Source organism: Coccinella septempunctata, chromosome 6, assembly GCF_907165205.1.
Source record: "Coccinella septempunctata chromosome 6, icCocSept1.1, whole genome shotgun sequence".
Classification (NCBI taxonomy): domain Eukaryota; kingdom Metazoa; phylum Arthropoda; class Insecta; order Coleoptera; family Coccinellidae; genus Coccinella; species Coccinella septempunctata.
In genome coordinates this window covers 15,082,316-15,099,525 of record NC_058194.1, presented here as the reverse complement: position 1 = coordinate 15,099,525, position 17,210 = coordinate 15,082,316, and positions in this window count along the sequence as shown.

Sequence of the window (17,210 nt, the reverse complement as noted above, 5' to 3'; positions counted from 1 at the left end):
AGGCTGCCCTCTCTAAGGTTGAAATCTGATAGTTCGTTTAGTAAATGTCGATTATCTCTGTTCTTTAAAATCTCCAATTGTTCTAGCATTGTTAGTTTATGAAAATTATGACCTTTATGTAATATTTTCAAGTTATCAAATTCTATGTTATGTTTACATTCGTTTATATGGCATCCTAATGCTGACTTGGGGTGATTTTTACTGTGTTCGTCGAAACGTTTTTTCATATTACGTGTAGTCATGCCGATGTAAAAGGCAGGACTTGAAAATGAATTTCATTCATTTGATGAATCTTTTTCGAACCTCGTCTTCCAGTTTTCTCATTTTGACCATTGCGTACCACAAAATTACCAAAAATTCAAAGAACCCAACGCTTGAAACTAAGTTGGACGCTATCTAATGAATATTTGAACGTTTTGTGAAATGAAATAATTTCTTCATATTTTCATATAATGCGCCGTTTTCGTGTAATTTGATTTTCAAAAATAAAAAATATCTGCGAAATTCGAAAAATTGTGTACTTTCACCGAATGCAACTCTTTTTGAAAGGTCCACAGATGTGTAGTGTCACAAATTTAGCTAGTTATTCTGAAGGTTACTTCGTTTTTCCAATGGTGGAATTGCTCATTATGGAAATTTAAAATGGGTACATTATTATTATTATGTATCATAATTGGTACAGAGTTGAGGCTTTGCCTATAAACTTAAAGGTTTTCAAATAAGAAATGATATCACAGAAAAACAAAAATTGAAAGAAACATAATCGAGCTGCAAACGAATGCAATAGCAACACAAAAAAAAAAGATGAACACACCTTCACCCACAGCGTTCTGAGAGGCTCACAAGTCAAATCTGTTCTTGAAACTGTTCACACTAGGCGCTCAAACGATCTCGGTCGGCAATCTGTTCCAAACTTCGAATGCTCTGTTGGAAATGGAGTACTACACATAGGCCGAATCGCAAAAATCGGTATATATAGAAACGAATTGTTTCTTTAAACCTCTAGAAACTACTGTTGAAATATTTGGACGAGTCTAAGGCTCACCCTGTATATTATAAATAGTGGCAAAGTTCAATGAAAGCCATCTACGGACGATTGAAAAAAGTGGGGTTATAGTTTCTATCACGAAATTAAATGAAATCTTACGGACTATTATTAAGCTGGTTCACTACATGTATATTTCTAGTTCAATTAAATATTTTCAGGAAGAATCAGCCTCATCAATTCAATACTCACTCCCCCGTCTTCTACAGAAGATATTTCCCCTCTCGGAACGTTGAGTGTTTTGAACGAATATCTACCTCTGAAATGAGAATAGATAAATAGTATTCACCAACGCTTGTTCTATACATACATATGTACTATGTATATGGTATATGTTGTCTTGAACAAATATTTGAACGCATTTAAACCCTCAAAAATGTTACATTACCATAACCACACATATCTGCATGAACGATGCGGAGCATTCGCTTTAGATCCTATATACTTCTGACTAAGGCAACATTTATTTGACTTTCAAATGAAACACCCCTCTTCCTATCTCGTTCCATCAAAAGCTAGAGCAGTTCATTTCTTAATGGCATTATAGCAATGAAATGTTTACCGAACACATTGATGTGATTTACCCAGCATCTGCACTCAGATTTCAACTGATACGCAGAACGAGATCATAGCAAATCCAGGGTAGGAACTCAGTAAATTGGAAATTTATATTGTCAGGAATCACAATTTCCATACATCTTTTATATATTTTGAATGAATCGAAAACTTTCCTAAAGCAAAAGGTATATTTTATTTCAATATAGGTAAGCTCGAATCTATGAAAAATTTCGAAAGTTATTCCTTTATTTAAGAAAGGTAATATTAATCTACCACAAAACTATAGACCAATATCCCTTGTGCCAGTCCTTTCAAAAGTTTTTGAGAAAATACTCTGCTCTCAATTAGTGCACTATTTTGAATCCAACAATTTGTTTAGTGGAGCGCAATTTGGATTCAGAAGAGGAAAAGGAACACTGGATGCAATTCTGGCTTTTGTTGATTATACACTGAAATGTTTCGAGGAGGGTGAATGGTCGTGTTCGTTGTTCTTAGACTTGGCAAAGGCCTTCGATTGTGTTTCCAGCTCTATTCTGCTCGGAAAACTTGCTGCGTATGGGTGCTCCGAGGCTAGTTGTGCTCTCATAGCTTCTTACCTCTCAGGTAGAACTCAGTCAGTGTTTTTCAATGGTGATTGGTCCGATGAACAAAGGATCTCAATAGGTATTCCGCAGGGGTCAGTTATGGGACCTGTGTTGTTTTTAATTTTTATAAACGACCTTCCAAACTTCTTGATCATGTTCTCCACCATTCTTTTTGCGGATGACACAACGGTTTCGACGTGCTCGTCTGATTTGGCTTCGGTTCTGGAGGATAGTACCACCGCAAAGTCTAGAGCGTTTGAATGGTTTACTTCGAATGAGCTGGTTGCAAATGAGGAGAAGACTGTTAAGTTGATTTTTTCTCTGAAGAAGACCGACGATGTGGATCTCATAGGATCGACAAGATTTTTGGGTGTGACGGTTGATACTTGCCTCCGGTGGGACGTTCACGCTGATCAGCTGGCTGGAAAATTGTCCAGGAATATATTTCTGCTCAAATCAATGTCTAATAAATTGTCAGGTGAAGTGTTAAGGACAACTTATTTTTCTTTGGATGAATCTCTACTACGGTATGGAATTCTGGCATGGGGTAACTGCTCCTCTCGAAGCCGCATTTTCGCTCTTCAACGGAGGGCTGTTAGACTCGTTGCTGGTTTGAAGTATAGAGAAGAATGTAGATCCGCATTTATTGCCCTCAAGATCTTGACTTTTCCTAGTCTCTTCATTTTTGAGTCTTTAATATATGCTCATAAAAACAAAAATAACTATATTCGAGTTGGTAGCAGCCATGAATACAGTACTAGAGGTGGAAATCTTTTAAAGCAAAACTTTTGTAGATTAACTTCATCTCAAAAAGGACCTTTTTATATGTCAATTAAATTATATAATAAAATTCCAATTCAGTTTAAGAATATGTCCTTAAATCGCTTCAAAGATGCTATTAAAAATATACTGATTAAGTGTGCATTTTTTGACATTGATGAGTTTTTAATCTGTGATTTTACTCAATACCTCTGAGGGCTTTTGTTTTTACCTGGTTTGTCATGATTGTGTCTGTTGAACTTGTCGTTTATTGTATTTATTTATTTATTGCATTTTTAGTGATTATTGTACTTATTTATAGATTTTATATTTGTCATATTTATTATTACATTGCTGTATGCATACAGCAGATTCTTATATTGACGAGTGCAAACGATAAATCATTGTAAAGCATGAATAAAGATTACTATTACTACTATTACTATTACTATTACTACTATTACTATTACTATTACTATGAAGCAGGGGTGATATTTCTCACTCAAATCGTCAAAAAACTCGTGAAAAATTTTTTTTCAGCAGGTTATATAAGCATCAATCCATTATTTGGCTTTTCCATCCAGAATTTATTAATTCAATGAAAACTATATTACATACAGCTTATTTCTAATCAAGATGTCCCTTTCTTATTAAGTCACTGTTATATAAGGAAACATTTTTCATAAATTAACATTTTAAGAACGATTTTATTGTTCTAAACTGAAGAGACTGAATTTCTACTGTAGGTTATTTTCTATAATAATAATAATATAATGTAAGGTCATTCGAATTCATAATCAGAACGATCACCCATCCAGCAATTGAACTCGGCCAACGCTGCTTGGTTCCTAATATTCTCCAATCTACTGTACTCAACTTTTTGTAACCTAAAGCTTTGGAGAGTCGGCTTTCTAACTGTCACAGTGCCGTGAAAATCGATTGGCCAATCCCTAGATTACCGTGAACAAAAAAACAGCCAGGCAGACAAATAAAAATCTCAAAGAGAGATGGTTACATAACGCGCAAATAACACAAAAATTCAGATATTTAATTGAAAATTACAAACAGGTTAGATTTTTTTTAACCACAAAAGTATGAAGTATACTATACGAAAAAAAGAAATGAAAAGTATCGTGTGAGCATAAGAAAAAGTGATGAATACGATCAGAACTTGACCAAGTTATTAATTTTACCACAAATTTTGAATTATAAATTAGTAACTGCACCACAGGACAGGGTATTAATATATAAACACTGATACCTTTTTGTCTTTTTCTCATCAGATATAATTAAATAGTGTACATTCAAATATATTATTCGTTCGAATTTACTCCATTACTTTGAGCTTAATGATCGATTTCCAACCCTTTGCCTCCAATTGACGAGTGACTGCTTTTATTCGATGCTATTTAAACACTTCAGAATCACAACTCCCCGAATAGACTGACTGCGTCATTCCATTAATTACTACTGATTAAAAGGAAGCGTTGATTGAAGCGGACCATCTGTTTATCTTGTCTTGTTAGAAGGAAGGAAGGGTTCCAGATGAGGTTATGATAAGTGCAAACCTCCTTTCGACGAATTATTTTAATGATCAGTCAGTTGAGAATGATGCTTAAGTGATAAATTGTAAGGGTAACAGACAATGAAAGTTGGATGACCAATTAACATCTGCAATAATACAGGTTTGCCGAAATATAGGAGTACTGTTGACATATTTTCAATCAAAGAAGTTTTACTAGATAGCCTTGGGATAGGCTACTTTGCTTCTGATTTTCCACTAAGTATATGCTTTTGAAAAATTTCAATACAATGGACCCAAATAAAAAATCACATAGGGTATTTTCAGGTAGAGCTGAAAATAAATCATTCCACTAAAAGTTGAGTTGAGATCTCTCTTCCGGATGTACCGTTTATTCGCATATGTGCGTGTTTCACGTAATTTATTTTCGGGATTTTTTCTGATTTACAGAGTGTTTTTCAAATTTGAATGGAAATTAAAACCACTATATGCCTAGTTGCACACACACACTGATTAACATAATTGGCATCCTTTGAAAAACTGAGTATATCGTGAAAGGGATATAATAAACAGCTCATAAGAATTGAGAAACGGTATTGAATGTGCTTGTGATTTTATTCGTGGTAGAAGTGATATTATTCATGACGTAATTTCACCCCATTTTGATGCCGGGCAATTTTGGACGGACATCAAACTAAGAATGAAAACTTTAAACAATAATGAGGATAAATTCCGATACATTCTACCCGCTGATATGAATATCAACAAGTGTTACGATCTGAATTGAACTAGCCAATTTGCCATCGTCAAGGCCCCAAATGGAGTACGCTCCACCGAAGAAAAGCAGATGCTGACCATGGTTTCGGCCTCATTTGGCCTCATCAGAGAGAGAGAGAGAGAGATAGACTTTATTAAACATTATTATATACAGTATTTACAATGAAATTGTTTTTTTTTGTTTTGTGGTATAAAAACACCAATGATAGTTCCTACATATACATGTTACATCTTTTTGGAACAATGGTACAAAACCTTATAATAATTCAAAGTATTAACATATTTTACATTGTGATAGAATACTGTGATTGTGATTAATTTTGCAGGGAAATAAAAGTAAAAAACCCTGCTCTTGGTTTTACAATTTCTTTAGAATTGTGTTTTGTAAGAACTCGGATATTGCTCGTATTTTTTGAAGAAGATTGGCAGATGTTCGTAAGGGAGAACATGCTTTTCATTTCGATTCTTATTTGTGGATCGAGTTATTGTTAACCGACTGACGGAATCGCTCACATAACATGATTTTTCATAAAATTTGGAAGATAATTTATCTATGTGTTCCTTAAATGTTACAATTCCAGAAGAATCGTGGATTTGGCCTCATCAGAGCAACATAGCATTTTTCTACGGTGGAGAACGTTTGGAATTGATGGAACTTTATTCAATATTGTCGTGTTCTACTGGGTACTATACATTTACCCAGAGCGCCACCCAATATGAAACGGTGTCCGATTCAATCCCCTCCAAATAGAAACCAAGACGAAGACAATAGCATATGTCCCATATATACATTTTCCCTAATTCGCTTTGCGAACGTCAGACGCATGATGAATTGAGAAGTCTGAAAACGCGTTCAGATCATGGCAGAAATGATGCCAGCGGTAAATAATAAAGAATGATCACGCCTAAACGGGGAGGCAATGAATACAATAATGAGGATAAATTCAGATGCATACTACCCGCTGTTATGAATATCAACAAGTGTTACGATCTGAATTGAACTAGCCAATTTGCCATCGTCAAGGCCCCAAATGGAGTACGCTCCACCGAAGAAAAGCAGATGCTGTCCATGGTTTCGGCCTCATTTGGCCTCAGCAGAGCAGAGAATTAGGGAAAATATGGGACATATGCTATTGTCTTCGTCTTGGTTTCTATCTGGAGGGGATTGAATCGGACACCGTTTCATATTGGGTGGCGCTCTGGGTAAATGTATAGTACCCAGTAGAACACGACAATATTGAATAAAGTTCCATCAATTCCAAACGTTCTCCACCGTAGAAAAATGCTATGTTGCTCTGATGAGGCCAAATGAGGGCGAAACCTTGGTCAGCATCTGCTTTTCTTCGGTGGAGCGTACTCCATTTGGGGCCTTGACGATGGCAAATTGGCTAGTTCAATTCAGATCGTAACACTTGTTGATATTCATATCAGCGGGTAGTATGCATCTGAATTTATCCTTATTATTGTATTCATTGCCTCCCCGTTTAGGCGTGATCATTCTTTATTACTTTAAACAATTCTTGTGAATAATTTAGAACGATTAATAAGCTCCCAACCTAAACATCTTTCTGGTTTTCTCATTCTCAAAATATATTAAAAAAACGGTTGCCTGTCAATAACAGAAATAATAACACGAAAATATTAAACAAAAATGTCGTCTTCAGAAACGGCTCCCAGTTTCTAGTTTTGGTAGACTTTTCGAATCCACTAGCGTAAATTTTCGGGAAAAGTTCAAAAAATCATCTAGTTCAAATGAGAGATGAGTTTTTGGTCTTGGGGGGGGGGGTTCCCGTGCCCATTGAGGCATGTTGTTCTCTTCATAATATAATATAGAAGGCTTCTTTCATCGTATTGCAAACAATAGAAAGTATTATTTTTGTCTGAAAATATCTCTTCTTTTTAGGGTATGTTATGGGTTTAACCAACCCATTGTGAAATCAATCTGGTTGAGTTCGGAACGTAGGGGTTGCCAAATATTTTTCCATTTTTCTCTAATTTGGTCTTAGCATTTATTTCTTAAGTCGTAATTGGTGATCAACTGTCCTGTCTGGAAGAAATTGCGTTCTTTGCAGCTCGGTACAACTTCTCGATTTATATCTGTTGATTTATTTCAGTGGATGTTCATGTATCTGAGTTAATTTCGTTTGTAATGATAGTTTCAGTGTCTGGAAATATAAATGTAAGGAAGGTTTTAGCGGCATGCAGACAGGAATTGAATTCTGAAAAAAATACCACCCAGAGCAGGATTCGAACCTACGACCCCCCCGATTACTGAGCTACACGGGCTCGGTTGGGAGAGTACCTGGCCGGTAATCGGGGGGGGTCGTAGGTTCGAATCCTGCTCTGGGTGGTACTTTTTTCAGAATTCAATTCCTGTCGGCATGCCGCTAAAACCTTCCTTACATTAATTTCGTTTATTACGAACACCTGCCAGAAGATTAGACACTGAAGTATTTATAATTTCGATTTCATAGGCAAATGGTTACTGCCACAAAACCCAAAATTTTTTTCAGTATTCCTACTTCTCTTCTTCTACGTGCGGTTCTCTATTGGTCTGAACTGAGGCCTTGTGATCAATTGTTCATCAGCTTGTAGTTGGAGACTCTCAAATCATGAGACACGCTGACTAAAACGAAACACAAGTCGACAGAAAAGTCCCTCTCACCATAGGAATCATGGGTGTTGTGTTTCCTAGGTGCGTCATCCTCACCTCTTCAAGTTTGCTGCAGATGAACAGAATATGTTCAACCGTTTCATCAGTGCTCCTGCACCAGTGGCACAGTCAGTCCCTTTCTATTTAAGTGTTTATTAAACAAATGGCCAGTCATTGCTCCAGGAACTAGTCTCAACTGTTTCCCCTCAAGAGCCAAGAGTTTTTTACCTGAAGACGATCTCTCAATGAAGCCTCGACTACCTGAGACCACTTGCCATGCTCCATTCAGAGGAAAATTGCCTGTCTAGCCATCTTTTAAAGAAGTTCTTGACAGATGTACGACAGATAGGCAGCGCCGTGTGATTTCTCCCTCTGCTTGATTATTGTGAAATATGCAGTACTTGCAATATGAAAGTTGAGGCAAATAGATATATGCTGCCATCTTCACTCTGATAGTTGGGAAAGTGAATTGAGTTGGCCTCGTTTCCTGTCTGATGTCGCTAAGTGAGTTACATATATATATCCTATATCCTACCTATCCTCTTCCGACATCAACAAATGGGACATGAATTCATCTCATTTTCGTCGAGGTACGAGTTGTGTGGATCTGACGACGTCAAATGAGGCAGAGAGACAGCATATACTTTTTTTCTCGACGAGGTGGGTTTTCTTGGAATACTCTGGGCGATGGCGGCTTGTTAGCTCGATTTAGATCGTAACGTTGGTTGATTTTATATCAACAGGTGTTATGTATCTGAATTAATTTCCATTCTATTTTTATTTGATTTGTAGTCTTCATGCTTTTCAATAAGAAACGCACAGTCTAGAGTCGTATTTTCATCGATGATCTGTTCGATGTTGAATGATTGATATTTGGTGTAATGGTGGGACGGTTTGTTCTGGTGAGTTACAAAACAGATTCACTATTGAAAACACACTGTATGTTTTCTTCTTAGTGAGCCTGCAATAGGAAATTCTGTCACAGGATGTGTTGAAAACGCCCCCACCCTACCTTGTTTACGCCACATCATCACCACCACGCGTGTTAATCAGGCAAGTGCCTCGGCACCGATCTGAATACTGATATGCCCAATCTGCATAACTGCTGTCTAATAGCGCTTCTCGAGGGCCAGTTTGCTCACTTCGCAGAGCTGATACCATTGCGAAACCACACATTAAGGCCGTTCTACTTGATTATCTTGCCGCTCATGTCTCACCGGGGCAGCCTCTAGCTAGACGGAAAACCTCGTTGTGGATAGACGGCTTTATTTTATTACTCCTCTTGTGTCAACGACGCATTAGGCGAATTAATACTGATTGTGTCTTCATTGATTAATTGTAATGTATTGCTCAATCCCGAATATCCAGGGAAGATATGTTGTTATCCGTACCAACACCGTTGCTTGTTGTAACCATGATTTATTTCTATTGCTTAGTTTCAAAATTGAAATTCAGGAGTTCAGTTTTCATGTAAAAATAAAAGTTCTTCAGAGGGACCATTTAGCCCTTTTCTTTTTTGTTATTGAATTGATGTACCAGAATCTCATCCTAGTGAAAATTGTGTAATCAAGTTTCCATTTTTTATTTTTAAGAATGATTATACCGAATATCGAAAAAAAAAAAGAAAGTAAAAATTTAACTTACATTAACCAGTTGAGGACCCTGAAAACTATACTATGTTACCTGGAAACCTCCGCAAAAACACAGAGAAGGAATTTAGAAAAAACATTATGTTTGTTGGTTGTTTCCAAACTTAAAATGAGAATTCCCAAGAAAGAATGTCAGCAATCAGGAAAATAGTTATTTGTGTATTAAGAGCGCAAAATGATATATTATCGATTGAAAGAAACAATGAATTTGATCTCGAATTACACACAAGATTATTTGTACAATCGAGTACTTTACAAATTTCTAAATGTTTGATTGATGAATGAGTTTTTACAATTTTTTATGACAATTCCAGAAGCTGAAGGAAGTCTGGAAGAGTTTGAAATTGTTTGGTCAGCCATTGTTACTGATTCAACAAATAAAAGAAAAAGTATGAGACATCGAGATCGCAACAAGTGGGAGAGGAAATTTTTTGACAAAACATTAGCAATAGCTGATTTTGTCATAAGCGTACGAAGCTTGGGGCAGCGAAAATCTTGGTGTTCATTCAACCAATAAATCTATCTGCCTTTGCTCCACTACTTTTCTATCTGTTTTCACGAATCTATCAAAATATCTGGTAATTTTTAATATTCGTTCGCATTCCTATGTTGCGAACCCCACTGATTCTTATTATATTAGGGTGTGACCTTCATTCGGATGATTCACTGGCTTCTGCACCTTCCCCTTCTTTCGGATAGGCGTTTCACAAATAAAGGGGATTGAATGAATATATTCGAAAAAAAATTAGAAAAATGCAAGATTTCAATATTGAACTATGACTGATTTTGATGTGTATCCGTTGTAGTGATAAGTGTTTCATCGGTTTTTCTTCTCGCATTTAAGTATAGAACGTCGTTTTTTGCGGTGTTCCATTTTTGATGGTTCATAAAACTTACTTGTTTTAAATATCGATTGAAATTTAATCTGATTGGCGTCTGACAAATTAGTGCAATAATTTACGCAGTAGCAAATCGATTATTTAAATTTTTAAATTGATTTTGTATCAGAGACTGGGAGTGAAAACCCTAAAGAATTTTAGAGGATAACTTGTTTTACACTTCCTACATTATTTTCTATACATATTCAAATTCGAATTCTCTGAAGAATTGATATTCAACTTCTGGGGGAATAATAATAATACAGAGAGTTGATACAGATTTACGGAAAATGATTGCTCAGGCATGGCCAATTCATATAAAATGTGAATTATAACAGTTTTATATAAGAGTGGCTCAGCTTGTCCTGTATTTTAGTATTTGTGTTTCATATGGGCGCCTTGTTCTATGGTAAAACCACAATTGAAAATTTGAAGTCTGGGATCGCTGAAGACTTGTATGGAAATGGTTAGCCTTCTATTACACACTGAGTGCTCTGAAATTTGATTCGACATACATCGACTAAAAGATGTAGAAGCTGTGAATTTTAACTCACATTGACTAAAGAATGTGAATATCACCAATCCTACAGGCATTTTTAAATGCCTTTTCTGAATGTAGAAAAATTTTCTGACCATTCATGACCATATGTAATGTTAGTAATAAACGATACCTTTCGGTGCTAAAATGAGTTAAAAGTTATTTTGAGAATATATTTTATCCCTAGTAAATTGTCAGTTCTAGTTCTGTTCAATGAAATGAATCAACAAATTTGTCGCCGCCGAAATAAACAGAGCTCCCATATGAATGTTTCTATGATTTTTTCATACCACTGAATAGTTTCATTCATTTTGATTTATGTATTTTATTTTCTGTCTTTACAACTTCTACTTTGCACTTTTCACTTTCCGAGGATCTTCTGTTTTTCTCCTGATAATCCCAAATTTAAAAAAAAAAGACTATGGTGGGATTCCATTTGCGTGAGCTTTCCAACGAGTCCACACATGGTATATGTATCCATTTGAAAAACGGTTGAATGAGGATGCGGCTAAGGGGTTAAAGAAAATCATTTACAAAAATCAATTGACAGGTTTCATCGTTTTCATTTTGAGTTATTGGTTGAAGAAATATCAATTTTATACCAGACTTATACCCAGCCCTGCATATATGGTACTGATGAATTGATAGAGATGGAAGAAAAATGTTTGTCTACATTATCGAACAATTCTATAGAGTATGTCTTTTTGCTCTTCCCAAGGATTCAAATCTGATGAATCCGCCCCTCCTTTCAATTCCTTTCCGACTTAATCATAAAATGAAAGCTCATTCACATCAAGCTCGATTGTTGAATCTCATTGTTTTCCCTCTTGCTCAAGGAACATTATCAACGCTTCTGAAATTCGTAAAACTAATTCAGATTGAAATAAACCTGGCAGATGAATGAAGCTAATGGAATTATTACTAATGTTCAAACTGTCTTCTGTGCATTTTGGAGCTTTCATCCCTGGCAGAGTATACGATGTTATGACTGGTTATGAGATGTATATAACATGCGTTTTCCATTTATCCTTTCTCATTTCACAAGAACTGAAATTTCATTTGAGTAATTGTATGATATGTGTTAGTTATCCTTGGTTTTAATGGATATAGTTATTCAAACATGGATTTAAAATGAATTTCATGAAAATATCTTGAGTAGTTCTCCGCAGTAAAGGTAGCGCCAGGCCGTATCTCGGAAACCGTTATGTCCCAGAAAAATCGGAATAAAAAAAATTAATTGGAAATATTTTCGCGATCATTGTCCACTGAATAAGGCAAAATATAATTGTCTTGTATACGAATTAAGATTGGTTTTACCATTTTTCAGGTCATTTTTCCATATTTTTCATATGTATTTGGTGGAATCAATAAACTTTTATTTATGAAATAAAATACTGTAACTTCCGCAAAGGCAATCCCAGAATAGTGTATTTAGGACATATTCAAAGCGCATCCAACGTAGGTTTCAGAAGCAGATAAAAACAACATATCGACTATTTTAATTGGAAACTTTTGGTGGAAAATTTCAAATGCAGTGCTATCCCTCTAGCCTACACAGACAGAATGACAAATACTTATTAACCTGTTAAAACCGCGAACTCATATCTTTTGTAGTTTCGAAGATATTAATAATATTTTATTAATTTAGGTCGCCACCGATGTATCACCCTGTATAGGTAATTTATCAATGATGTACACAGTTATCACAGCTGAAATTATAATATTGAAGTGCATACTCTACATTCCTAACGTGATGGTTGACAAAGTAAGAAAGGAAAAAAAACGAGAGAGGTATTGAATTTTATATTTCTCATCGAATAATTTTGAAATTATAACGTGGAACAAACGTTGTTAGGTCATTACCTTGAGATATTTTCGTCATTTTCCCATTGAATGTTGTGTTCGCATGGAAAAACGCTATTTTATAAAAAATTTCTCTGAAAAACAATATCAGAAATGGAATAATTTTGAAATTATAACGTGGAGCAAACGTTGCATTTTTCGAATAACACTATAACTATTATTTATGGTTGAATAAACGGCAAAATATCGTTAGGAAATACGTTTCATCCTAGTTTCATGGCAACGCATCGTAACCGCTTCACGTTGATTCTAGGTTTATTACACGTAGCAACTATCATCAATATCTACAACCAAAATTCCACGGAGAAATAACGATGCAAATTCATTCCGAAGATACACTGTTGAGATACGAATTCTAGACTAGCTAGCTTGTTGTTTTTTAGTCTTGTCAGCTAAGGTTATTAACCATTCATTCATCATTCATTGCTATATCCCGTTACCGGGAATAATGGTGGTATTCTGCTTTCATCTGTAAGACAATCTGTAACTTTACATAAGCCTACAGAAAAATTGCAATTCTTAACGTTTTTAGTGATCTGTAGGTTACAGGAATCCGTAACTGTTTACGATAAGTAACACTGTAAAGAAGATAATCACAAAAACATTTCAGAATTGCATTACGCTGACAGATCGACCGTACGCTACAGATTTGTAACTTACAGATGAAAAGCAGAATACAACCATTGATCTACAAAAAGACTCAAAAACAAAACTATCAGTACGATCAAACTTATAATTTCTTAGGGCTTCTTGCGTCTGTGTGCCCATCTGTGACTGAAGAGACCCAACCGTGACCTTCAGATCCTTCCACACTGCGGGCATGGATATAGTCACCAACCAGATCTGGCCGCGCTGTATTCTTCTCGAGTCTCCATTGTGTAGACCAAAGAACAAAGACTGTAATCTGTCTAAAGCTAGTTGTTCCTAGTTATGAATGGCATTAACTGATTTCAGGGATTGATGTAGTAAATATATCCTTAAAGCGCATATTCAGGCCTCCTGGTTTCCGGGTTCCCTCTGTGAATTCGCCATACAGAGCTATTTTGGGGAGTCTTGTGTCTTGCATCATCAGGATGTGGCCGCTCCATTTGAGTCGGGCTATCGTTACTTGAGTCTCAATTGTTGTACAACTCGCGCGTTGCAAGACTTCTGCATTCGAAACTTTGTGGAACCATCTTATGTAAATTATTTATTTTAGATGACGTTGTTGCGTTTGTTCAAGCTGTTTAATATGTCCCCTGTAGGGCGTCCAGCTTTCGCTTCCGAAAAGAAGCGTTGGGAGGACCACTGCTTTGTAAACAGCTGTCTTGGTCTTCAGATTGAGGTCGTGACTTTGAAACACTCTGTCCTCTAGCTTCCAGAATGCCAGTGATGCCCGTGATGCATCATCATCATCATATTATCTTGATTCTCCGTAGGTAGCGAAGTACCTACCCCTCAAAAGTTCTGTGAGATTGTAAGTGTTCGGAGGACCAGTTGTGTCCTGTGTAGGCTTTGTTACTGTGTCCTTACGGCACCTTAGGCACAGCACTCTTAATTTAAACCCAACTGTGAATGGTGGCCCGTATCCGTATCGACTAGAAAATTTCTTCTCTATAGCCCGGGATCGAATTCAGTACCTTGAGGTTGCGATATACTGAGCCGAAGCTTAAACCACCAAGCCACTGACGCTTTTCAATTTAAATTTAATGATATTTTCTGGTTATGCCATCTATGGGCATTAATAACAAGAAATTATAGTTTCCAATCCTATTCAGACAATAGAAACAAGCATACCAAGCAAAGACTCAAATCCAGTACTGCGGCAGTGCTAGGTACAATGAGCTGGCTGAAAGAAGTTTCTTGAACTGGAATGAAGAAGTGTTTCTATTTCTATATTTTCTATATTCTATATTTTTTCTATATTTATTTTCAAGTATACTTCAGAAAAACAATTTGGGTATTTCGTATGATCTTATTTCATCTACTAGGAATGCAATAATAGCCTTAATTGTGTGTAAATGTTACGGCTAAAGATAGGTGTGAGCATAAACTTAAGATTAGCCGGCTAAACTTAGGTTTATATTCGAGGATCGGCTAAAGTTCGATAAAATATTCATCCGCGTCAGGGCATTTCATCTTTAGCCGGCTAATGTGCACATTACCCAAAACGGAAAGGCTAAAAATGTATTCGATGGACACGCGGACAGATGATGTATCATGAATGGTCGGATGGGAGAGGACGAAAGCACACGGCCACTTTTTTGTTTAAATTTTTAGAATTGAAATATGCAAAAGAGCATCGAATGTATTGGGGTTGTATTACATAACGCCCATGGGTTCTCAATTCTACGTTTAACGATTTATTTTCATCTGTTTAGGAGATTAATGCTCTTCAAACCGAGCCTCATTTGTGAAAAACCATAATATGACCCCACAATAAAATGAGATATTAGACATAGAAAACTTTTTCCGTAAACAAAAGTATATTTTCCCTACCATTCAATAATTGGGTTTATGGAAAAATTACGAAATAGGAACTAATGTTGCAATTTCTTTCCAACCAATTCTTGCGCAAAAAAGAACAAAAAAAATCTATGAACATGAACATAGTTGAAAACACTTTCTCTAGCTGATTTTGTTAAAAATTTCTTCCCGAGTCATTGAACATACGGGTTCCAAAATATGGCCTGTTGCCACCCTTGATGAATCATCCTGGAGGATATAGAGTTAACTCTATAATCTTTGTGCCAAATAGTCCGGTTAACTACAAACAAGATTGGGCACTTCTACTTATATTTTTCTAGAATTCAACCTTTGGTATTTTGGTGAAGAAGTCTGCTCATTCAATTTCCCTTCAAATTATGAATAATAACAAGAAGAAAACACTACAGTTTTCCCTCACACTCAAAATAGCATGTCATGAATTTTGTCATCAAGCGTTTAGATTTTTAGATTCGTCAAAAAGAATTCGTTGAGACAAAGTTGAAACAAATATAATGTTCATTCTCATTTATCCCACTGCTCAACAGAATGCTTTTCTGCTATTAAAATATGTGAAATTCATACAAAAAATGCATTGCATTAATAGTTTGATTGTACTCGCATCACTATTTCTTTATATTCTTTTAATTGCCGAAAATTTGCGCCCCTCAAGCCTTCTACATTTTTAGCCGATGGGATGTGGTTACACCCAAGTTTAGCCGGCTAAAGATAGAAGAAACTAACATTAACAAATACCCGAAGCTAAACCTAAGTTTAGCCGGCTAATCTTAAGTTTATGTTCACACCTATCTTTAGCCGTAACATAAACATGAAATTCAACGTAGGTGTAACGTTTCTTACATTCTATTGATTGAATATTGTGGAAACACGATTAGGACAAATTTGCGGCTTAAGTCAGGTGTTGTTGGATAGTTACACATTTGCTGGTTTACGGTGTAATTTTCCTACTCCTTATTGATTATATGTTGTAAAAGTAAGATAAGGATACGATTCTTATTGGTGGTTAGATGAGCGAGCGCGTTTTTGAAAAGTTTCACACCCAACGATGAACTAATGGTATCTATTATTGCTCAGTGGGAATAAGCTTTTTGCTTATGATTTTGTGCCAGTATGATAAGGAATCGTTTTTTATTGACTTCTTATCTATATGAATTGTAGAATTGTGAAAGCACGATAAAAACATGTTTCTTATTGGTGGCTATTGTAAAGTGTTGAATGAGTTCCTATTCTAAAAACAAACACAAAGCACTGTACCGAAACAGCTTGAATGAAAGATTAACTTGATTTCAAAAAATCTGTTCAAAGAGAATGACTTTAAAACTGTACACTTATTTTTAATTTCACTGAATTAGAACTTTTAAAGCGAACTTAGGAAGCACTATTATGAAGGTCTATATATCCTCAACAGCATACTACTTATGATACCTATAGATATAAAAGTAGTTTGTTTGGAAACAGAATATTTGCAGATTCGTGCAATACTAAATTTACGAGGACATCAGACGTATATTCACTTTTTATCCAATTGTAGCATATGCCTTAAGTTCTGTTATATGACTACAAGCAACAATCGTAATTTTCTTGACATAACATTCATCCGGGCACATTATGTATTCATCGAATCTGTGGGATACAACAACACGTAAGATCAAGTAGCACCATCTGTTCGCGAACAAATTTCCATTGATTGACATGTTCTTGTTAGTAGGTTTGGAGGAAATTAGTTCGAAGTATGGATGGTGAACATATAATTTCGCGATTTCCCAATAGGAAACTAACAATTTCACGTGAATCTGACATGCAATGAATCGGGTGACGTGTGACACGTTCCAAGGACTAAATAACGTTCATTTGGAAGTTCAATTCCCCTAGCTTGGGGTTCTCCATGCCGCATTTGCAT